Source organism: Columba livia, chromosome 2 (genome assembly GCF_036013475.1).
Source record: "Columba livia isolate bColLiv1 breed racing homer chromosome 2, bColLiv1.pat.W.v2, whole genome shotgun sequence".
Lineage (NCBI taxonomy): Eukaryota > Metazoa > Chordata > Aves > Columbiformes > Columbidae > Columba > Columba livia.
Genome location: NC_088603.1, coordinates 69,877,760 through 69,905,121, shown reverse-complemented (window position 1 = coordinate 69,905,121; position 27,362 = coordinate 69,877,760).

Sequence of the window (27,362 nt, the reverse complement as noted above, 5' to 3'; positions counted from 1 at the left end):
TAAGAGAACAGAAAAACAGCTACTTGAATTTTATTGTTTTCTAGCATGGTTTTCCTAAGGAAGCAAGTCTTATGCAATCATGTTGGCTGTCTGACTCAGACATCTCAATGTTTGAATTCTTTGGTCATTTTTAAGCACATTTTTCAAAAGGGAAAAGTTCTGAGACATTACTAAATTCCATCAGTGATGTGAAAATTAGAGCCCCCATAAAATAAAAATACAAGATGTGTGGACCAGTTCGGGCAGCGTCTGCAACATGATCACATGTGGTGTTAATTGCTCGAGCACCCACATGAGAGAGAGACTTTATGAATGTCCCAACCACAGGAAAAGCTTCCCTTGGAGCTTGAAATCAACCACAAAACGCAGATCTGCAAGGAGCCAGATTATGTTAGGCTGGGGAGTGTGAGAGAGTCATTTTCAAACGTTTATGTTTCCCCTTACCGGTGCCATCTCTACATTATTTGCTTTTCTCTCCAGGCCTGAGAAATTTATTCTGATCTTGAACATCTAAGAGTTTTCCCCAAGAGAGGTAATGGATGCCGATAGATATGCGCATTCAGAGCACACAAGGAATTTTTCAGCAACCCTGCTGAGCTGAGGTCAAGCGGAGCAAGCGGATATTTTCTCTCTTCACAGAATCACAGAATGTCAGGGATTGGAAGGGACCTCAAAAGATCATCTAGTCCAATCCCCCTGCCAGAGCAGGAACACCTAGATGAGGTTACACAGGAAGGGGTCCAGGCGGGTTTTGAATGTCTCCAGAGTAGGAGACTCCACAACCCCCCTGGGCAGCCTGTTTCAGGGCTCTGTTACCCTTACTGAGAAGAAGTTTCTTCTCAAATTTAAGTGGAACCTCTTGTGTTCCAGTTTGAACCCATTACACCTTGTCCTACTGTTGGTTGTCACCAAGAAGAGCCTGGCTCCATCCTCGTGACACTCACCCTTTATATATCCGTAAACATTAATGAGGTCACCCCTCAGTCTCCTCTTCTCCAAGCTAAAGAGACCCAGCTCCCTCAGCTTTTCCTCATAAGGGAGATGCTCCACTCCCTTCATCATCTTTGTTGTCCTGCACTGGACTCTCTCCAGCAGTTCCCTGTCCTTCTGAAACTGAGAGGCCCAGAACTGGACACAATAACCTCAGCAACCTTTGTTGCCTCATCCAGTCTTGTCCCATCTACATGCTAGCAGCCCTGGCTTATGAGTCTTCCAGGCTAGCTCCACTGATGCAACACTGCTTTGGTCACGTTGTTTCTTACCATAATCGCATTTGTTTCTGTTTCACTCTGCGGTTGGGCTGAGATGGGTTGCCCAGGGTTTGGGTTTTCCACATCAGTTCCTTATTTCAGTGTGGAGGAAATTTGCAACTTCTCCTTATGGTGTGATGTGATGCAGATCACGACTATCTTCATGAAAACCCTTTTCTAGTCCTATTCCACCTTAATCTTCGTGAGAGTGACCAAATCAGATCTGTTCACGCTTTATTATTTGCACAGAGTGGAACAGCTCCAACTGAAAATACTGACTCTTAAGGCAGACTAGCCAGCACCATGTCATTCATGCATTGTTGGGGAAAGCCCATGTTAAAATCCCCCATCTGCCTGATTTGGAGCAGGAACCTGAAATGAGTCTGTCTGCTGGGGTGCTCCTTGCTGCCAGCATTGGGGCTGCTGTCCTTTGTGTTGAGGATGATAAGCTTTAGACCAGGCTTGAGTCAAGACCAGAAAAGCTTGTAACTGCCCACATAATGTGTAGGAGGAAGACACCATGAGAAAGAAAGCTACGGAAAATACAGCTTCCCTTTACCTTGTCCCTGCTCCATCCATGTCTGATCTGGACCCTCTTTGGCTGCTGGGCTGAGTTGTCCCAGGCATGTTTCCTCACCAAACTGGGCTTCTCTTTTCTCCTCTCTGTTGAGGCTCTGGTGCTCCTCAGGACAAGTGTTTCCTCTTATTAGGAGTTTCAGTAGGGCTTGTCGCCACAGGCACTGGTGTGAGACCTCTTAACTTTATTCTAAAATGCAGAATAGCAGCCCTCAACAGAGTCTGTTAGTCACCCGTAGAGGCCTGGTGGGTGTCTGAATAGGCTTGGGAGGAGATATTGTAGGAGTTGCAGAAAAAAAGTTTGCTTCTTCCTGGGCTGAACAGCCTTCTGGGTGGCCGGGAGCTTTGCTGGCAGGGAAATGTGACATTTGCCTTTTTCATTTTACTGGATTTGTCCCCAAGGAGCAAGAGCCCGAGGCTGTGGTTTCTGCAGTTCATGATTCAGTTTCCTAAGTCGCTGCCCCTGGCAGACAGGTGTATCTACGTACTTACTCTGAAATGCGGTGACGAGGTTCTGCTCTGTCAGGGTGCTCCCAAGGAGTAAAGATTTGCAAAACTTCGTTTTTCATTTGACATTAAGTTTGGAGCAGGAATTTTGTTTTCCCTTAGATACAATCCCCATTTAAAACAAAATCTCCACGTACAAAACAAAATCCAGACTTTGGATTCCAGAGGGGGGGGGGGGAGGGGGAATAAAAAATAGTCAAGTAGTCACAGTTGTATGGAACCATTTTCTGCAATGACTGAAACTTTCCAAGACACAGCAGTTGCAGAGCTTAGCTCCATGAAGCCCCTCATTCTCATGCATTAGATATCTTCTAGATATGTTAGAAAGAAAAAAGGTTCAGTGGTATAATTGTATGATCCAAGAGGAAGAGAATTAGAAGACTTTCTTAAGAGGGCTAAACTTCATATATTGTTATGCATCGCCCCTGCATCAGAAGAGGATATTTGCCTATTAAATATCTCCAGCATTGAGGGTATTACTATTGCTACTAAAAGGTTGAGACTTGCGTCAGAGTTTGCATATAAACCCCTTGACTAAAGCAAGTGAAATGGTAAATTCAAAATGGCCAAACAAAATTCTTGGCAAAGCCACAGGATATTATTTTGTTTGGGAAAATTCAAGGACACATGACCTCAGGGTGCTGGAAGCCAGAATTCCCCATAGAGTAAGAGGCAGCCTTCTAAAAACTCCCCTCACAGATACAGACAGCAGACAACTGAGCATCAAACAGAGCAGAAATAGTTTTATGGACACGTTTCTATTCACAAGCTCTCCTGCAATCATTTTTTTTTTTTTTTTTTACCTGAAAATCCCCTGAATAACATGGACTACTTTCTATTACTTAGCCGAAAACTGCTTTGAAAGTCTACATAGGACACGTCTGACTGCAAAATCACTGCACCACACACACAAGGTCTCTCTCCCCCCAGCGCTCTGCCTGCAGGTGATGGAGGAACCCTGGCCACTGCTGAGTCACGCCCGTCGCACAAACAGGTTCTCTGTTCTCACCAATGGGAAAATACTCGTCCTGGTGGTGTTTGGACTTTCTGTAGCTCCAAGGACACTTGCTGTGTTATAAACAGCAGCGCGGAGGTTATTAAAGAGTGTAGGGCTGTGACTAATGCTCTGTTTGAATAATGCGCTCTCTGTGGCAGATATATGTTTTTATTTCCAGCATACTGCCAACATTTATAATCTTCCCTTCCTGGAGTTCACAATGAATTTGGAAGGGAGAAAATTTGCTTTCTCGTTTCGTGAACTGGAACAATGCTGGTATGCTGGGCCTGCTACAGATCGCTGCCCAAATGCATGCCATGGTCCAAAGCAGTGTACTTTGTCCTCCTCCTTTTTTTGTGGTTGCTTTAAAACGTGCATTTTGCCAGACTAGCCTGAGTGCTAATTCTCTGCTGGCTGTCTTTAAATCTCACCCTCCTATGTGTCATCTCTGACAGTGTAAAGAGGAGTCTCCCCCTCCTGAGGGCTGGCAAAGGGGGAAGCTGAAGGTAAGAAAACCTCGGCTGGAGGCCATAGGAATGGCTGAAGTTAAAGCAGGAGGTGTCTGATCTGCAACACGTGGCAGGTCACGCTCCAGCATGGGAAGGTCTGAGCCTGGTGTAGGACATGGTGAAGCTGCTCGGTGCCTCCACAGCTGGTAAGGTGCAGATGCAGATAGCATTGCCCACGGCTGGGAGCCCTTTCTGTGGTGGTGTGTGGGGCTGCCTTGGGAGAAGCAGCAGAGGAGAAGTGAAATCTGGGATTTCCCTGGTGCAGTCAGGCACACTGGGGGAGGCTGGGACCTTGCAGTGGGTGACACCAACATCAGGCTGACATTGAACAGGTAAAGCACCAGGGACATGCCAGCTCTCCCTGCACATGGCTAATGCCCAAGGTATCTCTTCTAACAATGAGCTCACTTGACACACAAAACTGGAGAAAACAAAAAATCCAATGCAGAGGAGCTGATGCAGATTTTAGACCCAAGCATCTGGTAAAATATTCAGCAAGATTACCTTCTGCTGGGTTAGCCAAAACAAAACAAAAGAACAAAAAAACTCTACCAACCAAAAAACCCACAACAGATGCCAAGGAAGAGTACAGATTTCTAGATACAGACTCATGGACTTGAAAGGCCTCTTAAAGTGAGAAGCACTCTAGGGTGATATGTACGGACTAAAATATCATGTGCAATTTTACTCGGTAAGATATGTGGATGTTAGAGTGTCTTTCAGGATTGGACTTCTAGTGTTTTCTGTAAACAAGTGGAGCTGAGAAGCCCTACTGGCATAGACCTCATCCAGAGAGAAACGGTTTAATGTTTCCTCAAGATTTAATGGCTTTTAATGAAGATCTCAAGCCTCCGCAATAGGAGCACAAATATCTGTCCAAAAGCATATTCTCAGTCTTCTCAAATTAATATAGAAATCTGCATTTCTTGCTGGAATCAAAGCTAGCCTTTGAGGAACTACTGGAAGCAAATAGGAGTATTAGGAACATATTTGAAGAAGCCAGCAATGTTTTTGCCCCAGCTTTTCCTACATGTTTCAGGTAGGCACTGTTTTATTAATTCATATGAGTGTTACCAATTGCGCCCTAAGAAAGCATGTCCAGTCAAGCAGAAATCTAGTTTACATACCTCGTCTTCACCTCTCTGTGATTATTTTGCTCTCTATTAAACGGTTGGTTGGATTACTAATTAAAAGGCAAAAAAAAAAGGCTTTCCATTTGCAATAATTTCAGAGTCTTAATTTCCTCAGAGGTCTAACAGCATGTACTGTTGACACAGCTCAAACATACGCAGCTCAAACATTCACATCTCGGTTATTCTGAAAAAGCACTGCAAACACAATAATGAACTTAACACATGTATCAACGTGAGAAGTCAGAGAGGCTGACTCCAGCCTGTTGCAGGAAATGGTGGAGGAACATGCCTGGCATGGGGACATCTGTGCAAACAAGTGCCACCACAGCTACAGAGATGTCCTGCCCCACTTCAGCGCTGCACTTTGTCACAAGGGGCTGCCACCAGCTTAAGTAATGGCCCACAGCCTTGCAGGGTGCTGAGCTCTGGAAACGCATTGTAAGGTGGCGGCAGCTTTTCCACAGATGGGGGAGGAAAGGAAAGCTCTACAGTTGCACCGATGCAGAAGATACAGGTAGGTGTGAGACCATCTGGTGAAAGTCAGAGGCTTCCCATTGCATTTGTCTTATTTTAAAGCATGTTAGCAGGTCTGGGCATGTGTGTGAGCTCTTACCTGCTCAGCTCTCTTCTCAGCCAGCAGCCTTTGCCCAAAACAGACAATCACTGCTATGGGATGTTTTATTTCCTTCTGCAGAGAACATGATCCAGTGTCTGTGCTCACTCTTCAGGCAAGTATGAATTAAAGGCTTGCAAAGCCTGACAGAACTGAGCTTGCTACAGAGATGAGAAGTAAAATGAAGTCACAGGGGCAGGAAAGTTGAGTTCACCAAAGGAAGTTGGTCTCTGGTGAAAAAATCACTGTGCCCTTTACTGTAGCTCACTCCTGGGGGTCCTCTGGTCCTCTGCCATTGCACAGGAGGCTCCTGGCAAGGTATGTCTGAGCTGGCTGACTCTGAGACAGAGGGACACCCCACCTGGAGAAAACCAGCTGCCATTTAAAGCTCTCAGCTTCTCTGCCAGGTTGCAAGTGCAGGTTGTGTAGAAGTGAGACAGTGACTGGTAACTCCAGGGGCAGACCCCAGCACTTAGGGATTTCAGATACACACCCGGTGGCCTCTGCACCCCTTGTCAAGTTCTTATGTGTCACGAAGGGTCCTGAAGGGGATGAAGAGTCTTTTGCAGTTTTTGCTTGCAGTTCTGCAGCCCCTTCAGTGCCACCCATGTGTCTGACCCTGAGGCTGAAGAGAATAGATGTTTGGTCTCATGACGCAAGACAGGTGAGATCATCGCTCAGGGATTGCCAGACAGTGCTGTAATAGTCTCACACGTTCATCTTCTGAACATGCCAGTTTTGCTCAAGCTTCAGAAGACAACCTTATTGTCACCTTCAAGGCAGTTTCTTTCTGGGGAAGCTGCTGCAAATAGCAATAGAATTTGCTTTCAGCGCTCTGCTTTCCAGATGAGCGATTCTCAGGTAAAAGCAGCACCCTATGGTCAGCCAAGCACTGCAGTACTAGACTGTGATTTCTGGCTTGGGGAATGCCTGATTGCCACCAGCTCTGCCCAAGGAAGGCTGGCTAGCCCTTAAGTAACCCAGCTGCATTCAGAAAACTACCCAAATTCAAGCTGCTCACATGCCTTCCCCACTCTCCAGCTTGGTGGGAGAAACGGAGGTGGGTTATAAACAGAATGGGAACATATTCTGCCTGTCAAGCTGCCAGAGGAGTGATCAATAGGGCAGGGATCATTATCCCATGCTGCATGGGACAGTTATTCGCTGGCCTAGAGATAACTGTGCAAGTGCATTAACTTTTCCTGGAGAAAAATCAGCTTGTAGTCAGTATTGTAGTTTATGTCTCAGTATCCAGGCTTCAGAGGGGAAGGTAGAAAGACCTCAGTGGTGACACAGTCACCTCTAGACTGGTGGCTGTGGCTTCAGTGTGATGCTCACTTAGGTCCCCAAGGACAGTGTGGGTGTCCAAAAGCTCTAAGCCTCTGCGCACATGGGCTTTTTTTGTTTAAAGGCTCTTTCTTTACAAAATAAAAGTTACAAAGAGAGTCTTCTCCTGATGCTAAGTAACAGAGAATGGCGACAACGGAGTCCAAAATGGGAAATGGCTATTGAAAAGCCCCATATATTTTTTTTTCAAGTTACCAAAAACTGTTCTAAAATCCCCCATGAGGTGTGGTCTTCTCCAGTGACAGTATAGCTTGCACACAGTAACTAATAAAGTGTATATGACAGGAGGAGTGCAAGGATCAAGGTATGGGAAAGAGTAGAAGAGAAGGTGGGATCTTATGAAATGGCATCTGCTGATGGAGAAACACTCATGAGGGACCACAGTGTCAGTGTGGCCAAGCTTAGCTCAGAGTCTAGCCCTGTGGCTGGGTGTCAGGAGTGGTGGATGCTTATTTGTGAGTCCAGCCTCTATGGTGTGTGCTTTTACAAATGCATGTGTTGCTCCCAGGACACGGTATTGATTTCAGCTAAATTTCTGAGAAAGAAAAAGTTCCTAATTCTGCCAAGTTTACCTCACGTTGCTTCGGTTCCGTTTATTATTATCACACTGAAGTAAATTCTTTCACTAGATTACTTCTGCTTTCTCAAAAAATAAGAACGTCCTGACCAGATCATACATTATTCAGCAAATATTCTTGGTTTTGTTACATAATTTATTTAGCATTTTTTCTGCTGTTCAACCAGCTCAAAAATTTATATCAAGGAAACTAATTCCAAGAGACTTTTTTTTTTCTCTCTCTCTATCTTTGAACTTCTGAATGTCAATACAACTGCAGATTTCTGTTTCATAAAAACTGATTAAAAGTAACATGGAGTGTAACCTCCTTTGTGCCCTACTCAAAGTTAATGGAATGTCATTGTTTCAGTCTCCCGTGGTTATAAAAGTACTGTCTTATATTGCAGTCTGCAAAAGCATAAATAAATCTGTGTATTTATACACATAGATGGTCACACAACTGTTCCAGAGGAGAGAATCTTCCGAGATTTCCCTGTCTGGGTACAGGAAAAAACGTAATGAGTAATGCAAGTTAAAGAAGCAGCAAAATAGCAATTCTAACTATGCTACTTTAAAATATCAAATGCATGCAGTAATACAAGCAAGAAAATAGAGTTTAATCAGCATTTGCTCCAGCACCCAGCAATGGATAATGTTACAACATCTCAAAGTATAATTGCTTTTGTATCGTCTGGGACACATTTTATCACGGCACAAGTGTAAGTAAAGAGTGAGCTACAAGTACCTTACTTTGAATTGTGGGTAACCAGCTTTACTGGGTATTTGGACGTATGTGACTTCTGCTGGTCGCTGGGCAGGCGAAGGGTAAGTGTAAGAATAACACTGCAGTCCTCCTGTCTGAGCTGATTTACTGCACCAGTAAGTCTATCACTAATAATAGAGCAACTGAAGCCAAGGAGAGCAGTGAGGCAAAGCAGGGATTTACAGCAACCAGAAAGCAACAATTTAAAGCAGCCAGGAAAAAAAAAAAGCTAATTGCAAGTTGCAGCATAACAAAATCTTAATGTCAGGGGCAAAACATTAAGGAGCTAACCTAACGGCATGTGCCCGTGCAGACTCACAGAAAACACTTGCCTGTTTCTTAAGGGTTTTGCTTGTATCCACCTCAGCAATCCCCAAATGCAGCCTGAGCAGAGATCTAATCCAGCAAGGCCCTGCATGTCCCCTAGGACATATGTGGAGTTTGAGAGCTCTCAGCATCCTGCAGTACCAACCCCCCGTTTAGGATTGATTTAACTACACAAACTTCTGTTAAAAATGCTTTGTTAATAGATCCATCTGGGTAGATGAGCTTTATTTACTAGGCAGACACTCCTCCCGTCATATACACTTTATTAGTTACTGTGTGCAAGCTATACTGTCACTGGAGAAGACCACGCTTTATGGGGGATTTTAGAACAGTTTTTAGTAACTGGAAAAAAAAAATGGGGCATTTCAGCAGCCATTTCCCATTTTGGACTCTGTGGTCACCGCCCTCTGTTACTTAGCATCAGGAGACGACTCTCTTTGTAACTTTTATTCTGTTTATGAGAGCCGAATGCTGGTTTTTGATCTCTGGTATAGCGCTGCTTGGGACTGCTGGCTTTTCCGCTTTGGATGATCCTTGCTTCAATTTGCTGCTGTGCTTGTAAAGAAAGAGCCTTTAAACATTCACCCCTTAAGCCACCTGTCTTTGGGATTTCTCTGTTTATTAACTATGCACATATAAATGCAATTGCTTTTAGCTTAATTTTCTATTAAGTAACAAAAGCTGTTGAGTTGTTGCTGTGCAGGGGCAATCTGGCTACTACAGATTAAGGCAAATTTAAAAAATATTTGCAGGCAGCCTGCCTTTGAGAAGCATTCAGACAAAAAGTTAGAGAAAGAAAGAATAAAGACAGCAGAATAACAATGCATGGACTCAAAAGTACAGAATCTGTCTCCTTAAAAATGCTCGCTACTTTTAGCACTAAAAAAATTGTAAAAATAACAACCCGACCACTGTGGTCTGCCATGCCATGCTGCTTGCTGGCCTCAGGATGGTATGGAGGGTGATATATGTCGTGGGGAAAGATAGCAAACAGGACCAGGGCTCTTGTCCCTGCTTCAATTCGCTTTCTGAATTCGTGTGGGTCAGTCAAGCCCAAATGGACAAAACTCTCTTAGACTCAAGCCCTTGCAGCTACATGCAAGAGGTTGATCTCCAGAGATGATGGGTCTTTGCAGCTCCTGTGGAAATCTGCTTTGTTTGGGTGCAAGGCAATATTGTGTTTGTTCAGTGGGGCTGAAGTTACAGATCTATTTTTGTTGCTGCTTTGTGTAAATTTCCTTTAAACTGTGGAGCAGGACAGAAAAGTTTTCTCTAGGAAAAAATACTCAGTTGCCCATTTAGATGGATGAGAGCTGTGACCTAATCTCTAGTCCAACATAGTCTTGTTTTCCTAATGTCAGGTTTAGTCATAAAAGCTGCTGAACTGAAACTTTCTCACTTAAAAGTCTCAGACCATGCATCAACTGGTGATGCCTTAACCAAAATATATTTAAACGATTACCTCCATGTCTCAGAAACTATTAATTTTGTTAAATTAACCCCTTGGACAGTACACCATGCCAGTGTTTCTGGCCACATAGCCTATATCTAACTATGTTAGAAAACTAGTTTTTAAATCAATGTTTCTATGCCAAATGTTCACCTGTTTTAAATAGGCATGGTTTTATCTACTTTAAAGCTATGCTATTTTACACCAGCCAAAAGAATGTCTCTTTCTCTGCAGCAATCAATCCTGAAAGTTTTGTTAGTTGAACTGACCTGGGATGTACATCTCAGATGATTTTGTAAAATCATCCATTCTATCTTAACCCAGAAAGAAGAAAGAGTTTTACTGTTATTGTATTAAGTTATTTTGTTTTTGTCTTCTTAGAGTGATTATTTTACTTGATTATCATAGAAGAATTCTATCTGACATTGAGTTTAGGTGTAGCTGAATTCATTATACTGTCTAATTTATATTTGATATAAAATGACAATAGCTAGAAACTGTATTGACAGATCTTTATTGAAGATAATTACTCAACAGGAATCATTCAAAATGAATTAATCACACTGAAAACTCGCTTCAATTTTACAGCACTCCAGCGATAAGAAATGTAACTATACACATTTTCTTTGCTAAATTGTAGCTATAATTTTGTTTAAAACTCTCTGAATTCTTTCAGGTAAATTTGAGCTCCCCAGAGAAGCCTGTAACACCTAAGCTCAACTTCTGAGATTTGATTAATTCGTAATTCAAGATGATATTGCTACAGGCAGTTCTCTCACTCGTTTCCCCAGGATGGCAGGTTGTCACTTCTTTCAGGAAGACAGTTTGGTGGGAAGGGTGGGAGAAGCGACCACCTTCCCTGGTGTTATCAGGAAGGGGGTTTGTTCTCCGTTTGTGGAGTAGATGGGAAACTGGCTGCTGCTGCCTGGGTCTGGTGGTGTCTCTCCCTCCACACAACCCTGGGGAGGAACTGGAGGTGCCAGGTTGCACCACCAGCCCATCTCCTCTGACAATTTCTACTTGCTGACCTCCATGGGACCAGCCATAGGCTTGTGGTTAAGCATCTGCATAACTTGCTTTGGGATTTCAGAGGTCTTATGCTCAGCACTTTGCAGAATCAATTCACAGAAATGAGAAATATTTATTTGAACTTCAGTGGCTACACACATTTTACCTCAATAGGTTGTAATAATTTAGTCTATTTGTATCTATTTCCACTAACAGAGTTGTTTTAAGTGAAAACTTAAAAAGTATGCCTTCTGTTTTCTTAATCTATTAAAATTCTTTCAGAAACACAGGTCATATATGTGATACGATGGTTGTTCTCTACCTTGTATTCTTCAGCTGGAGACTGGCATGTATGTAACTGGCCTTCCAATAATTACTTTCCAGTAGAATTTTCTAGAAATGATATTCAGTCAGGACACAAAACAGCAGAAAGGAGAAGAAATTTAACAGTAAACCATGGAGCAGGGGAAGAAAAAGATGAAAAATTGGCAATGCATCTGAGATACGGCTGTGTTGCATTCACACAGAGAAGGCATTCAGCAGCCACAATAGCTTATATATGCTTGACCTAGTAAGGGGTGTAATTGCCACTCAAACATATTGAACTAGCATTTATTTCATGTCATATTTAAAAATGAGTTGAGTCACAAAAGTAGGAAATGAAGAGCAGTGAAGACACAAATATAGAGGTGGAAGACAGATGAAGAAGAAACGATCATGATGAGAAATCATCTTGAAAGTGAGTGTGCTATGGATAAGTTAATTCTTCCATAGACTATTAATTAAAGGTTTATTTCCTGGTGTTGAAGCACCACTGTCCTAATGCATTTAGACAGAGAGGAAGAAAAGGAAAGGATGGGATGGACATAATTCACAATAAGGAGAAGAAAGCTGATGCATGTAATGCAGCCTCTCCTTTCATATGTTCTGTCTCTCTCTCCTCTTCAAGTAAAACATTTCTAGATTCTCCTGAGCATCTTGGAAATAATTTATAATATTTTGCTTCAGCTGGTTTATTTGTATTTATTTTCCCCTTAGCCAAATGGGATTGTTTATTGGGAAGCATTACAGCACATCACTGTGTATTTGAGTTATTTTAGTTTGGCTGTGCTTGCTTCCTGCAGGTCTCAAATGTTGCCAGCTGCTCATTCTAAGGCTCTGAGCCAGCAAATTATTGGTACCCATCTTAACATTGATTCCTAAGACTTCATGTGCCTCTTCAGAGAAATGTGCACCAAAGGCTGCTGTGATTTTTACGTTGCTATTCCTGTCCATTGTACCAGTCCTGTAAGACCTGTCATCAGGGATCCTACACACAAGGGGAGAAGAGAAGAAGGTGGTCATTGCCTTACAGGCCATGCAAATATTCTTTCTTCATTCTTTACTCCCAGGACGCTAATGGGACAACTTCTCTGCTCTCCATCCTAGTCTTGGTCTGCTGGCTTAAGTGAGGTTGTCCTGACTTTTTTCCATTGTGAGAGATGAGAGGAACGCTGGTCTTTAAAACACACGCTGGTACCAATCCTCCTCTTGCTAACACCCATTGGTTGGCTGCGTAATTCTGTTAATTTCAGTTTAATAAGTTGATTGATGCTGATTTACGTGAGAAGAGAATCAATCTCACTACTGCAAAAGTTGCTAACAGATTTGCGTTACCTTATATCAGATTTACATTCCCAACTTAGTATGGTTTTGCCAAATTTCCAGTAGACCCTGATAAACCAACCAAATATATTGTGCAAATCTTCTCAGTCTTTCCAGAAATAGAAATAAAAATCTTGTGTAGGATTATGCAAAAGATTTTCCATACATTTAGGCTAAGCACAGGTGTAAAAGGCAGAGTCTGATGTGGGAAGCTGGCTCCCTGCTTTTGCTCACTTTCACAACCCTAATTACAGACCTGTGAATGAAATGTAAGGGAAGCTGGATTTCTCAATTGTGCTGATGGTCTCTGTCTCAGGTTTAACTGTTAGTCAAGTATTTTCATACATTATTTGTCATATAAAACCCCTAAACCACCTGAAGGAGAAAGCAGAAACCTCACTGGAGAAAGGTGCATGTGTGTTGGCCAGCTGTTGTCCTACCAGGAACCAATCTGCTTTCTCTACCAATTCCCATTGTAAAAGCTAATTTGGAAGCTGCTGAACTTTAATCCATGATTTTGCAAATAGAAGGCAAGGGCAAATGGCATACAGTTCAGCAGGTAGACTTAGTCTACTCTGTGGAAGACAGGACCTAGTGGAGAATTCTGACATGTCTGAAAGAATAAAAATAGTAGTCATAGTCTATTCCAATATTTGGTATTTCACTGGTACAGTTTAAGTCTGCCTTCAGCAGAATAGCTAGCCCATAAACTAATTGTGTTCTACATCTTTAGGCAAGGAAATGTATCCTGGCTTCACTTAGCCCAGTGACATGGTATTTTAGAAGGATGATTTTAAAAAATAAAATTTGGAAAAAAAAAATGCAGAAGAGATATGTAAGGAGGAAATTAGAAGAGATAAAATGAAAAGCCCAAATGGTACAGATATTTGGGGGAAGGGTAAAGAAACACAAAATTGGAAAAAACAATCACAAGACATCCTTGAAGCATATCAGGATCACGGAACTTGGAAAAGAGTTGGATTACACATAGTTAAAAAGATCACTTTGGAAACATGGAAGTCAGTGAGCCCTTGAGAAGGGAACTACTCAAGAGAGATGTTTTCTTTTTTTCTGATCATGGTTATTCAAAACTACGAAGAAAAAAGGTGTTGAAAGAACTGGAAAAACTGGAGAGTAGAAAATCTCTAGAATTCTTAAGCCTGTCAAAACATAAAAATGATGAAAGAGTTAGGTTAGTAGTGGGAGCATTCATCCATTGTCCAAACAAGCATTACACTGGGGTGTTAGAAGGTGTCAAATATCCCTGATGCTTGAAAGGATCTTCTGGGGAATAAGACAACTGCAAACCACAAAGTCTTATTTGTGAACTCAGTAATTTAAACCACAAAAGGTCACAGAACATTTGGAAGGTATGATATTCAGGTAATTTGACAAGCAGCTAATGAGATGGTATTGTAAGAGTGTTCAATAGAAAAATTGTAATTGGAAGTAAAATGTAGATTGGCAAAATGATGGAAAATAAGCAGAGAGAATGGATAGATTTGTTCTTCAAAAAGACCTTTGCAAAACAGTTCTCACTATTAGGGTCTAGAAGCTAGGGTTTCCAAATTGTCTTTGTTTATCTCTCTGTGTTTAAACATTTGCTGATGTGCCCTTGCCAACCTCAACTGGTCTAAGGCAGAGAAGGCAAAACAGGAAAATGAAACTGTAGTGAAGGAGTGTTTGTAGAAAGGCTGCAGAAAACTAGCACAGAGTTAACCTGTCAATCACGGACGATAAAATTGTGCTGGTAGCTTCCCTTGTGTTTGGCATTTGGTGAAAAGAAGCCTAGAGTACTTCAGAGGATAGACACGAGGGTTTAGGGTTTTTTAAACAAATCAGTACTTGAGAAAGAAGATGGAGTAGTAGATGCCTGTAGTTTTCATTTTCCTCATGTCTTGTCTGTTTCTAATAAAGTGTGCTGTAATAAGTGAACAATTTTAAAAATTAAAGTAATTTTAGAACAATGTGCATGATGGATATGCCTTCACCTGGGACATAACATTGAATTTAGGTACTCCTTGTCTAAAAAGAGATTTCAGGGAGAGAAGAAGAGAACAGCCACGTTTTCACAAGATTATTTTTCTCCTCTGAGATGTGAGGGAACATTTGATTGGTGGGGTATTAGAAATAAATTTCTGTAGAAAGAAGGCATCCCATAGTAGTCCACCACAGAATTTCTTGTGTGTCTTGTGCCACTACCCATATCATGGCAATGCAACTTCCAGCAAAGGAATTTTGATGTAAAATTTAATGCTGCATGTTCCCACTGAATGGTAGTTTATACTGCAAAGCACCATGTGACAAAACATAGAGATTCAGATTGTAACCTTTATTTTTATAGCCTGGTCTGTTTTGCAGCACTGCCCAAGTTAAATTTGCAAGATTAGGCTCCAAATTGCATCTTACAATAATCTGAGACTAGCACCGAGGTTTAGGGCTTTTACCCTTTTGCTGACATTCTTGTCTTTCAAAGTCCGTGATAAAAAGTTGGACTTACCCAGAGTCTCTTGCATCGTTACCTGTGTTTGGGGGAACTCATTCTTGGGAGTGCAGATATAATTCTACTTGATTTCAGTATGACTTTGCCTCTTGTTTTTATTGGAAAGAGCGTTGGAATCAGTTTCTGTTCTGAAACATTTTATCTTGTGGTTGAAAACGGGACTCTTGAATTGCATATATAGTTTTGCTTAAACTCATATCACACTGTCCATGGACTTTCTGAACTGTTTTTATGGAGATTCTGTAATTTATAACTTCAAACAACCTACAAGTTAAATCCGTGAGATCCAAACTTATTTTAAGTTTTGTGTCACAGGTGAGGAAGCTCATACTGAAAGACTTAAAGGTAATTTGCATGGTTTAATTCTAGAAAGCCACGATTGGCAACTAAGTCACTAGTACTGATGTTCTAATATGCTGGGCATGCAGTATTTCTCCAGATTGCTGTGAAGGTACTTTTTCTTACCTTGAGTTGTACAGAGACATTCCAGAAATTGGAGGGCTGAAGGCCAGTTGCTGAGATCAGATAATATGAAGGATGTATAAGTACTACACAATAATGGCTTTCATATGAAGTAAAGACCTATTAAGATAGTGAAGAACATCTGCACTGAAAATGTCCTATGACCGGATTTTAGCATAACTTGTTAACCTGCAGCCTTTTTCAAATGCAGTTATGCTAAATTATCAAAATGAAGTATACAGTTTAGTAGCGGTAGTCATATATTGTACTAAAGACATACCGTCACTGAGGAGTGTAGTCCATTAAAACAAAAACAAAAATCACCACCACCACCACCAAAACCACACTAACAAATAAAAAAAAAACCACCACCACCACCAAACAGAAAAACTTCTCATGGACCATCCTCCACGTTGCTTAAAGAGGTAAAACCCTTTATTTGCCCTAACTGGAGTAAGGGCAAACTGCCTAAGTAAGAAATATGGAGATGGGCTATGTGTATGTTATCAACCTTCCCTTATCCTGCCTGAAATGATACAGTATCTCAGCCCAGCTTGTCTGGTAGCAGAAATTTATGAGTCATTTTTGCACTACTTGACCCCAACACCAGCAAATAAATTCCTTGGTCTGGAAGGGACAGTTAGAGTGAGAAGAATAAGAAAACATATGGCCAGATCAAGAGATATGTCTGGCTTGTAATCACAAGAAATACACCTTCAGATTTTCCCTCCTGCTCTGAGAAAGCAACTCTTAATCTTCCTACTGCCACGGAAAAGCTTGGTCACCCTTGTCAGATAAAGCAGACTACTTACCTCATCAATTCCCACTCACCCGTTATTTATTTCACGAATTAGAAAGCTGTCAGCATTGCGTAAGAACCATCAGCATGAATATTTGATGACCACAGCTCCCATAAGCGTAACAAATCTGATGCAGTGCTAGCAGCCATTAAATATTCTGTTTACTCCATAAATGTACGGTTTTAGAAATCTATTGAGAGACACTGTCCAAGGAGACTTGAAGCTGGGTATTTATTATGAATCTTAGTTTTGAATAGAGATGATACACTTCTGTGAGAGTCTAGTCAACATTTACATCCTCAGTGCCTATTTCTACATTTAATGAATGCTTAGAAAGTGACATCGTTTTTCCTTCTGACTATTGTGTGACAAAATGCAATAGCTTTTCACTTTATATTCTACTGGGATGCATTTGAAAGCCACGTGAATGTGCCTGCGTTTTAATAGGCACCGGTATTTTAAAAAGGTGGAATAATTTTAAATTGTATTTTATGCAATACTTGGTTGTAATTGCATATTTTTGCAATTTTTATTCCTGTTAAAGCTTCCTTAACAGCAGCTTTGCCTTTATGCAAGAAAGTCTCTCTGGATTTGTAAGCGGAATTCTTTGTGTTACACCCTCTCTGTTTAATGCAGCAGAGATTTCATTTATCTGTGCTGAAATGTACAGCTCCAGTGACTTATACTGTGAATAATATCAGCTCGTTCTCTGAAGTTTAGAGTTACTTTTAGATATATATTTTTAAAAGAGCAACCTGACTTTGGTTATATTTATTTTTCTTATAGAACTCAAGAAATTGGTAATGGTTCCAACTAGAAAGCCAGTCAAGAGTGTTTGTTAGGGACTGGTACTCAGCTTGAGGGATATTTAAGTGAAGATGCCAAACTGAGGCAATGGGGGGAAGAAAGTTTGACTCTCAATAGTTCCCCTATAGACAAGCTGTTGAGCTTTTCCAAAAACAGAGCCATTTATTTCAGTGAAGATGTTGGGTACTAAGAATTTCTGAAAATATTTTCATTCTGACCCCAGAATGAAAATAGTTTGCACAGGAGTCTGGGAAATCAGGGAATAAAAATGGACAGCATGCAGTCAGGGGGCCAGGGTAGATTAAGATGGTTTTCCAGGAGTCACCAAAGTGAGCACCACACACGAACTGGTGATTTAAAGTAGTGTTGACCATTCCCATGCCTATGGAAATGGCAATAGTATGCTCTGATTTTTTGCTCTGATTTTTCTATTTTTTTTTTTCCCTGAGGGCTACAAGACATTAAGAAAAAATCTATCCAGTGATACCTAACTTGCAAGTTTTACCGTAACAGATTAAAAGTTCTTTCAACCAATGTTTCTGTATTTACAGGTTCCAAAAATTGCTAAATTTTCCAGAAACTTCCATAAAGTTTTTAACCACATTCACTGCTGTGAATACTTTTGGAGACTTCAGTGGCAGTGTTTATGACAGCCATTTTTCAGCTAACATCAGACTTTTTCTCATGACTTTTATGTGAAGTCTAGTTTAACTAACTTGTGATTAGACGCATGTAGTTTAAAAGGCTAGAGCAATGTGCGGAAGTACCTGCATCTTACTCTTAGGACTTGTTAAAATAATTAAAAATTTCCTTTTTTCAACTATGTTTGGCAAAAAGCAGGGCAGTGATCGCAAACTGGATCCATCGCACCATGTTGCCTCTCGGGAACACAAGCCTTTTCTTCTTTGCAAACAAAGACTATGAATCTGATTGAGCTGTATATTTTAAATCTGCATCTTAAAAAAAAAAATGTGTTGACATCATTTTAGTAGATAGGGAAAGCAATGCAAAACATTCAGAAACTAAAGTGAAGTATCAGTTACACCTTTGAAAATGTTTTTTCTCCTCTTGCCAGTGTTCCTAACATCGCTCTAGGAGTCTGAAATTAAACTATTTCCCTGTTGATTTGGGTTGGCTTTTTCTGATGATGGAAAGAAAGAAAAGAATATGCTTTCCTTTTTTCTTCTTTTCCTAGCATAGCAAAGCCCCGCCAGGATTCCCTTCAAAGAAATCTGATCAGTGATTTAACACAATATAAAGTGTTATGTAAAAGTGCTAAGAAATATTCTCATAGAAGCCATTTGGGAACGGAAAGAGACAAAACCAAATGTTTCAGCCAACATTTCCCAAGGAAGATCTATCATTTTTATTATTATTATTTTTAGATTCAATTTTTTTTGTCATTCAAGCACATGAAGAATTGACTTTTCATGTGTGTCCTGTGCCAGAGCCCAAGCTGGGAACAAGGTGTCTGTCCGTCCTTCAGCATTTGATACGGTGGAGTTGAGGATCTTGGTGGGAGACAACAAGGCTAAAAGGAAGATTACAACCTAGGACTTCAGTAGAGTAGGCTTTGGCCTCTTTAGGGATCTGCTTGGAAGAATCCCACAGGAGATGCCCTGGAGAGAAGAGGAGTCCAGGAGAGCTGGTTGATTTTCAAGGATCACCTCCTTCCAGCTCCAGAATGGTCCATCCCAGTGAGCAGGAAATCAAGCAAAGGCAGCAGGAGGCCTGTGTGAAAGAACAAGGAGCTCCTGACAAAATTAAAATGTGAAAAGGAGGTGTGCAAGAGGTGGAATTAAGGGCAGGTGACCCAAGGGGAGACATTGTTGGAATGTGCAGGGATGTGGTAAGAAATGTCAAAGCCCATCTGGAGTTGAATCTGGTGAGCAATGTGAAGGGCAACAAGAAGAGCTTCTCCAGATGCATCAGTAAGAAAAGGAAAACTAGGGAAAATATGGGCTTGGTACTGAATGGGGCAGGAGACCTGGTGACAAAGGACAGGGAAAAGGTCAAAGTTCTCAATACTTTCTTCCTTTTTTTTTTTTTTCTGTTAGACCAGACTTCAGCAATTCCAGGCCCCTGAAACCAGAGGGAATATCCAGAGAAATGAAGACTTGCTCTCACTGGAGGAGGATTGGGTTAGGAAGCATTGAAGCAAACTGGACACAGCCAAGACTACAGACCTGATAAGAGACATTCAGGAGTGGTGAAGGAACTGGCTGATACAATTGCAAAGCTACTCTTGATGATCTGTGAAAGGTCATGGCATTTGGGAGAGGTTCCCTAGGACTGGAAGAAAACAAATGGCACTCCCTGTCTTCAAGAATAAGAATCTGGGGAGCTACAGGCCAGTCAGCCTCACTTGGACCCCTGAGAAGATGATGGAAAAAAATCTTCCTGGAAATAATTTCTAAACATGAAAAACAAGAAGGTGGCTGGGAGTAGTCAGCATGAACTTGAGAAGGGAAAACTCTGCTCAACCCACTTCATAGCCTTCTACAATGGAATGACCGTCTCAGTGTGTTAGGTAACGTGATAAATCTCACCTGCACACCCACAAATGAGCTCAAGGAAACGAAGCAGCAGGGGAGCCTGAGTAATATCCTACCAGGCTAAACCCAAGGCCATCAACCCATCGAAGGCCTATCTGCTCTAGTCCAGAGGGGCAGAGGGGCATAATGTCAGGTGGGAACCCAAACTGAGGACTCCTGAGGAATGATAAACATTCCTGCTGTCCCAGCAGAGCCTCAGCCCCAGTGTCCAGGTGTGAAACCCATCACCATGAGTCACTAGGAGCAGATCTCTGGGTCATCTTCAGACTCAGGAGGTCACTGTCTAGAGGTGGGATATTTCATGAGGTACAGGGCAAAAGCAGTTTGGGACCACACGGGGCTTTTTATGGGTTGTTTAGGGGAGGAACCAAAGTTAGAAGAAGAGAGGGGTTTATATAATTTTGGGAGGATCAGGAGCAGGAAAACAGAGGGGTAAAGATATAAAAAGGGTTCGTTGCTTGTAAACAGTTGACTGGGCAGTACAATTGTCTGGCTGGGCCCTGCAACTCTGTTCTGTCCTGGGAAAAGAGAGGGGAGGGGAGAGGGGAGACGGAAGAGGGGAGGGGAGGGGAGGGGAGGGGAGGGGAGGGGAGGGGAGGGGAGGGGAGGGGAGGGGAGGGGAGGGGAGGGGAGGGGAGGGGAGGGGAGGGGAGGGGAGGGGAGAGAGGAGGAGAGAGGAGGAGAGGAGAGGAGAGGAGAGGAGAGGAGAGAGGAGGAGAGGAGAGGAGGGGAGGGGAGGGGACGGGAGGGGAGGAGGGGAGGGGAGGGGAGGGGAGGGGAGGGGAGGAGAGGAGAGGAGAGGAGAGGAGAGGAGAGGAGAGGAGAGGAGAGGAGAGGAGAGGAGAGGAGAGGAGAGGAGAGGAGAGGAGAGGAGAGGAGAGGAGAGGAGAGGAGAGGAGAGGAGAGGAGAGGAGAGGAGAGGAGAGGAGAGGAGAGGAGAGAGGAGAGGAGAGGAGAGGAGAGGAGAGGAGAGGAGAGGGATCTTATTAATGTGTATAAATACCTGAATGAAAGGAATAAAGAGCCAGGCTCTTTTCAGCGGTGCCCCATGACAGGACTAGAAGTGATGAGAAAAAATTGAAATACAGGGAATTCCATAGGTTAGGGCATCCAGGGGTGCAGCAACAGAAACAAGACCCAAATGTGAGCTGCTTTCCCACTTTGGAGAAAGCCATGCAGCTCACAGCATTTCTGAGAGCTGCTTGCTCCAGAGGGGGAGGTCGGTCATGAGGGTCCGGCTGCCCTTCACACCCCCTTCCCAGCCACACAGGCCAGGCTCCTCTCCAGAGGCTTCCCACTTTAGCACAGGGTAAATATTATTTAAGCTAGTAAAATTCCTTTGGATAGCTCCAGACTGTTATATAAAAAAATAAAAAAAAAAAAAAAGAAAAAAGAAAAAAAGAAAAAAAGAAAAAGGCTGCCAGATAATTTGGGGCAGTTGTTACTGAGAGAGTTAAAACTGTGGGGAATTTTATTGGCCTGCTGTGATACAAGTTAAATATAGGGGCACCAGGAATTTCCCTGCAGGCCAGATAAGTCCCGCATAAAATATTTGAACTTTGCAGGCATGCACACCCCATAAGGCAATGCTGAGCATTTCATCTGAGTAATAATGTAATGAGGGCCCACTCTCCAGTATTCCAGCAGCCCAGTGTGAGAGGGTAGCTGATTCCTTTCGTCTGTGTTTTATTCTTGTGCTGCTATGCATGAGATCTGTACACCAGCCTCCTTACTCCTGCCTGTGCACTCCTCTTTGATCCTTCCCAGCACTGTGGAACCTAATTCACACTTACTCCTTTGTGTGGAATTACTTTCAATAATTTCAGCTGGGTTGCTCCAGCATTTTCACCAGCACATCTGAGAGAGTTATCAGTTTATTTACATAATTTTTAAAGTCCCAGAGTTCACTCCCTCATTTCTTACAACTCCATGGGAGTTTTAAAAAAATAGATAAGAGAATAAAAGAGAAAAGAAAAAAGAATGTCTAATTCTGTTTCTTACTTCTAAATGAAGCAGCTAATTGGGCTGTCCTGGGAGCTCTCCTCTTGGGCTAAATCACAGACCTTCACTCCCTTTGCAGACACCTAGAAGTCCCCAGAGAAATGTTACTGTTCCAGTGTAAACTACTACTCACATGTAAGTACTCCCAGACAGCCTGCAGCCTGAAGAGTAAGGGAACAAAAGATGTCTGGTATGAAAGAGCAGGTCAATGGAATTGTTCCTAGAAACTTTTCAGATGTTTTTAAAGTGAGCTCACCATGTTAATTACTGCTTCTTTTTTTTTTCATGGTTGTGCATGCTGGTAGGGTAGAGTAGGAGCACGTTGCAGCCAAGCACCTAGGTTTTGCATGCCTTACAACCTTGGCCAAAGAGAAATACTCTCCTGATTTTTTAATAAGGTTATTTAGGGGTTAACTGCAATCCCAGATTCCACTGAAAAGATATGTATTGCTCCAAACAGTACCTGTCTTAGTAGCAAGATACTAAGTGGATTAAATGTATAATGTTTCCCAAAGGAGGAGTATGTGTGTAACAAATACGACTCTTAAAACCTGGTATTTCTGGGGGATAAAGGAAGACAAACAGTTCCCAATAGCTTTCCTCCCTCCAACATGTACATGTCACTGTGAATGAAAGTTCCCAAGTAACTAGATACCATAAGGACAAGGTGAAGTTCCCAGAGAATATTGTTTTTTAAGTAGTGAACATTATTTTCTTTTTTTCAATACAGATTTCCTCTTTTCTGATTGCAGAAAACCCCACTGGAAGCATATTTTTGTTTGCCTTGGCCGTAGAGATGTGAGTGTGGTGACGCAGCAGAGAGGTTGATGCCTAATGCAAGTGTTCAGTTTAAGGATGGGCTGCAGGGCTGGGGCTCTTGCCATAAAACTGTATCTGGAAAAGGAGCATTTTAGGGGGATAGAGAAGGTGGGGTGATGTACTAATAACCATCTACAGATCAACTTATTTTAAGCAATCTGGAACATTTTGTCATTTGGTATCTCAAGAAGAATCTTAAAAGAATCCAAATTACAGTGGGTTATTTCATTGAAACCTGCAGGAAATCTGTGCTGCTTGTGCTTGAGGAGCTCAGAGGAACAGATTGTGTTCCATTTCCCTTAGATGGGAAATTTCTTCAAGGGGACCCATTTCTGCTCTTCTTTTGGGGCAGTGTTGTCACTTCGTTGTCACTGATGGAGGTAAATGAATTAATAATATGAACAAATAAGAAAAATAGTAGCAAGCCAGCAAGACCTACAACAAAACCGACAACATATACAGTTAGTTAAAGTCAGCATTTCTTTCAGAGGTGAATAAATGAGAAAAGCTGTTTCTTTGTTTTGTAAACTGTATTTTTTGAAACACATCATTTAAAGTTTATGCTTATTCTCTTTTAATTTTCTTCCAGTAAAATAAAAAGTAAAAACTATTTTTAACCTCTCCTTGTGCCTCCAGCTTTTGGTACTCAAAGCGAAGTGCATTTGATGTAATCACCTTGTACAACAAGGGAAAAGTTGTATTGTCTCAATCATGTATTAGAGCTTTTCTGTTTCAGAAATATTACTCTGCAGCATTCTCTTGTGCCTGCAGATATTAATAACACTGTGTCGTTCAGACGGGACTATCAAATGAATTTACAAAACTAACTGCAAAGTAGAATTAATTTAACCTTCCTCGCAGTCAAATATCTTATCTTCCATATGCAGTAGGTAAGTTGGGCAACTGCTACAAAAACTGAAGCTATGTGCATGTGTTTAATGGTGATAAACAGAAGTAAACATTTGATGCAACATTCCTTCATCTACAGAATTCCTCCGTTCTCAGTTTATATTTCCTCTCCACCTTAAATCACATGTTTTTACCAGTGAAAATACAATTATTAAAACAAATGAGCAAACAAGAAGCAAGCCTGCTAGTCGCCTTGCAGTCACCTTGCATGCCTGCTCACTGATTAGTGCAAGGGGACGCCTTGCAAACTTCCTGCAAACAAAGTACAAAGCAATCGACCGCTCTGAGCTCAGCAGCAGCACGTGCTAACTGAAATTATTGTAATATTACTGGCTGCCATGTGAAAACCTCAGGTCTGAGAGAACAAGGTATGTGTGGGAAAGAGACTCTCGCCATAGTTTAGTTGGACCAGGCGCACCAGAAAGGGAAGGAGCAGCGTGTGAACATGGACTCTACAAAGAAATTGTCAGATCAGCAGCAGCGCCCACCACATCGTAATGACGATTTGCTGATGCTGTGCACTGCCTTCCTGCAAAAGTGCAGATGTCAGTTGGGAAGTTAATTGTGTTCTTGGAAGAGACAGACCAGGAAATTCTGATTGAAACGCCCATTTAGGAGGCTCTTCTCAGTTACATGCAGTCTGCATCAATCAGCGAAGCCCTGCCATGAACAGTCATTTCATTTTGTGTATGATTTCAATCTTGCAAAATTTGGTTTCATTCCAATTTGGAATGAAACCTGAATTTCAACATTTTCCATGAAAGGGAAAACCCTTGGGGGTCACTGCATTTCTGTCAGGCTGCTGGGGATGGGAGGGTGCCGAAAAGCCTGGATCTCCCATCCCAGAGCTTTCCACGTGGCAGGTGGGACTGGGACCAGAAAGCCTGAAAGCCATAGGGTCTCCCAGGTTCCTGTGAAGCTGCAAGGCTGTGAGCTGGCGACTCAGTTCATCATTCCCCAGCAGTCTGTATGGTGAGCTCTGGAGAGCTTGGTGTCGTAGTCCTCACTCTGTTCTCCCTCCTCTGTGTGTGAGTTGGTCCCGTCTGCTGCATCTGTTTGCTTCATAGCTTTGGATTTCTAGATGCACTCCCAAAGCACAGACCCCCTCTGAGCATCCCCTTCTGAGAACTGAGACCTTAGTATCCAGCTCTGTAGGAGTTTTAGAGTGCCAAGTTTATGTGTAAAAACATGGTTGCTGATTTGTCTTTGGTGCCAGCTCAAATTTTTGTCAGTGCTAAACTTGACCTCCATGTAACGGTTTGCTGCCACTGGTGCAGATCCCGAGACTGGTGTCAGGTCTCAGAGACTCCCTGATGGCTTAATCAAACCCTTTCCCAGAGCACCAGTTCTGTGGGTATTGTGGCAGATTGCCTCCTCAGGGACACATGATAGCTGAAGTGTATGTTGCAGCTTTTGCATGAGGTTTCCAACCACATGCCCCTCCCCCGCCCCTTACTACCCCCTCAACGCTGTTTATTTTAGGCACTGCAAGAGAGATACAGATCTAGGCAAAACAATAACATGTCTATGTGCCATATCATGCCTCAGTTTTCTCATCACACTGGGACATTCTTGAACACTTTCTGAGGCTGTGCTCTTGGGAACACAGAGCCTCTTCTCTCTGGACCTGAGTCTTCAACATGGACAACAGCATTTTTCCTCTCCGTGAGCTCTAATCCCTTCTTTCTTCCAGCATTAACGTTGGACAGTCAAAATGATGACACTTGGCACTATTTTCTTTAGCACATCTATCACACTGTCTAAACCAACTGAAAATGTCAGTGACCCATCTAGTCCCTTATCTGACACAGACCTTCACCTCTCTCTCACATATATACATACACACTTCCACCCATCTAACCGTCATCTAAGCACTAGCCACAGGAAAGGTCTCTGAAAGCAAGAGGTCACATAGCAATCAACAATTGGACATTTTCTGTAGCCAGAGTCTCTTCAGAGAATTCAGTGTAGATGAGTCAACATTCTCCAATGGGCAGAAAATACTTCCTTCAGACAGCTTCTGCCTGCAGAAAACTACTAAGTGCTGTACTTGTGATTCACTCTGAGCATGAGCATGCCAAGTTGAAGTGACTGGAAGAGGGGAAAAAGGTTTCTAAGGATGTGAAATGTTGCCACCATTCTCGATTTTAAATGTGGCTGAGGACATAAGGTGCCCTGCTAAAATAAAATATGAACATAGACACACTCTACACCTACCTCAAGAGCCAAATCATGCTTTTAAGCGCCTTGTCTGAGTATCTTTAGCTCCACCTGAAGTCAATGAGGGTTAATGATGCTTAACATTTCTGAAAAATAGGCCTAACATGCACTGGGTTGTGCTGGTGTTTAGCCAGGAGCTTAGGAAGTACAGTCTTTTCCCTCTCTCTGCAGCTTTGGGCCAATCCGTTTTCTTGCAACAATACAGAACAGTACTAAGAATTTATATGTTTTTTGAATGGTGGCAGTCATTTGATGAAAACCTCCATATGCAGATCTGGACACAGGTCTGCTTTTTTTTTTTCTTCTCTGGTTTGAACATCTAGAAAGTTTCTATGGGAGGAGACCAGAAGAATTTAGCTTGTTTACCTTGTCAAAACACAGGCTGCAAGAGGGTATGGGAGTGGTGTATAAATACTGGGTAAACAGTGGAAAGATCACTGACACTAAAGGACAATGTTAGCTAAGAAAACCTCAATCTGGGAATGAGGTGTTTCTAAATTGACAGTATCTTTTTAGGAGAAATAATAGACAGAGTTGTCTACCCCATTCTTTTTAAAGACAGAGCTTTATCATTTATTCAGTTTCAGATAGAGTATGTCTGCCAGCCACAGCGGGGAACAAAACTCAGACATTCAGATAATCTTCCCAGCTCTAAGGTCCTGTAAGTCTCCTTTCTGCAAGAGCCTGTGCTCTTGAACTGATAGAAAGCTGCCAGAAAAGGAACGCTATTTGAGCCTAAGCCTGCTCATGGTGAATTCATTTGAAAACCCAAGCAGACGATTTCAGGGTAATTATTATTATGTTGCTTGCTTAGCTGCAGCTGTGATTTCCTTTTTGCATAGTGTAGACAGAGCTCTACAGAATGTTTCCCAGCACCTTCTGTGATAATTGACAGCTATATGTAAACCCTGCCTATTGTTTCAGATAGCACAACATGTTCCTAATTGCATGTTTCAGATTGGAAACGGATTGAAAAATGAAAAGACAAATAAAGCAATAAAATCTTTAGAATTTGTTTCACTCATTCACTTTTTATATATACTCTTGGGTATGTTCTCCTCCCGTCACATGCCTGTGAACCCAACTGGAGCTTAATGGAAGCTTTGTGAAAAAGCTGAGAAAATACTATACTTCTCCAAAATTCAAGCAGTACTTTTATATCGGGTTATACCTAAGTATATGAGAGACTTTTTTGATCCAAATGAATATTTTCTGTCTTATTTCCTTTCCCCTATTATCTCTGTATAATATTTATATTTAACAAGGTGATGGCATCAGAAAAATGCAGGACTAGATTGAGCAGCCTATGCAGAATGGTGTGTAGGAGTCCAATGACTGTTTTTCCTAAAAAAAAGGTCCCACAAACATGAAACCTGCCCCCAGATGACCCTTGCTAGGATGAAGGCTGAAGACACAGAAGACCTCTGCAGAAGGTTTGCTGTAGGAATGAGAAGGGCATGTAGTTGCTTAAGACATTAAGCTGTAGGAGATTATGAAGTCATGGCCTCTAGTGGAAGAGAGACCTACAAGTCGTAACAGCATTTGTCCAGGTTCCATGGCCACGCTACACCACTTCAGCAGCAACTGTGTAAGCTTGCCTCACTGC